Consider the following 1,640-nt stretch of genomic DNA (forward strand, 5'->3'; position numbering starts at 1 on the left):
AAATTTTCGTGGAAGAGGGTGAGGATTTTTCCCCAAAACAATGAGTTTCAAGAGTGGAAAGTGGTATGGTTGGGTTTAGAACGCCATTTACTTGAACTTTGATGTGTAACACTTTGGCTTTTGGAGAGGATTTGATGTTGTTTTGGTTGAAAGGAAGTTTGCACTCAAGCTTTGCCCATGGAAGAGAAGGCTACGGGTTGGAGAAGAAAGAGAGGAGAGAGAAGATCACCTTTTTGTGAGTTTGATGGCTTCCAACCACTTAAATCATTTAAAGTGGGTCCCACACGCGTATTAACTTTAATAATTTACCTAATTTAAACCACAAATTCACATCCTACGTATTTTTCTCGTTCACGTCATCTTTTTACTTCATAAAAATAATGATAATAATTTCATGCTTAACGGTACAATTATACCGCAGTATTTTACACCGAAAAAATCACTATTCATCAAATTTCTCGAAACTTGCCTATCCATTCGATTTTTCGTTCTGAATCCATTTTCGGCATTTTTTTTATCATTTGAGATCTTCTACCCAATTTTTTGTGTCTAGGGATACGTGTTTGGTAAATTACCATTTTGCCCTTTTCACACAGTTTGGCCATAATTTCCGAATTTTCACTAATCCTGCCATTTTAATTCATATTATAACATATAAATTCATATTTAAAATTACGAGGTGTTATAGTAATTAGCCAACACGCAACCCTAGGAAGATAAAAATTGAGTAGAAGGTCTCAGATGATAAAAATGACCTTGGAAATGGATTCATAACAAAAAATTGAGTGGTTAGGCAAGTTTTAGAAAAATCAGTGAATGGTGTTTTTACCGGGTCCAAATATCGCGGTAAGATTGCACCGTAAAACGTGCCAGTTGATTTTTGAGCTCTACGTTTCAAATATGAGTTACAAATGGTCTATAGAACTAGGAAATATGATTTCTGATAATATTTGATGGAATTAAGTTAGTTTGGGGAAGCGTGCCAACGGCGCGCGCAATAGCTTAAAACAGTGTTTTCTCTAATCAAGCATAATTAAAAGAGAATTGTTAATGTTAAAAATTAGAATTTCTAAATAGGTTGTGAATTTTTGGACGTTTAGTGGGAGTTCGGATGAATTTTAAATCGCGTGACGTGGCGTGGGACCACCCACTTAAGCTCAACTTAAGTCACCTCACCCTCACTGTTCATCATCACCTTTCGTTTCCTCCTTCCTTGCAAAACCAAGTTGCTGCCCTTTTCACCCCATTTAGTGTGCAAATTTTCATTTGATCATAACTTAGCCATTTCTCCATCAAATCCAACGATTTTTGTCTTGAATCATGATGGAAAACACCTTCTAAACACATTGGTACCACTCTTGAGCCTTGAAACCATGTATTTGGGGAGATCTAAGCTATTTTTAGTTTCGAATTTAAGGAGGAATTTGATGTCCATGGGGTCATTTGAGCTTCCATTGCTTGGAGGAGTCTTGGGGTAGCATCAAGCCTTGGTTGTGAGTATATTTCTATCCCCTTTACATGGTTTGATTGTAGTTTATTTTCATGAACCCTAAACCTTGAAATTTTGATGTGTGATGTTAGAGAGCTCAATTGGGAAAAGTTTGTATAAGAAAATGTCGTAGAATAATGTGTATTAGCTA

This window comes from Gastrolobium bilobum, unplaced genomic scaffold (assembly GCF_033153095.1).
Source record: "Gastrolobium bilobum isolate Gb01-03AN ecotype WA unplaced genomic scaffold, APGP_CSIRO_Gbil_v1 utg45841, whole genome shotgun sequence".
NCBI lineage: Eukaryota > Viridiplantae > Streptophyta > Magnoliopsida > Fabales > Fabaceae > Gastrolobium > Gastrolobium bilobum.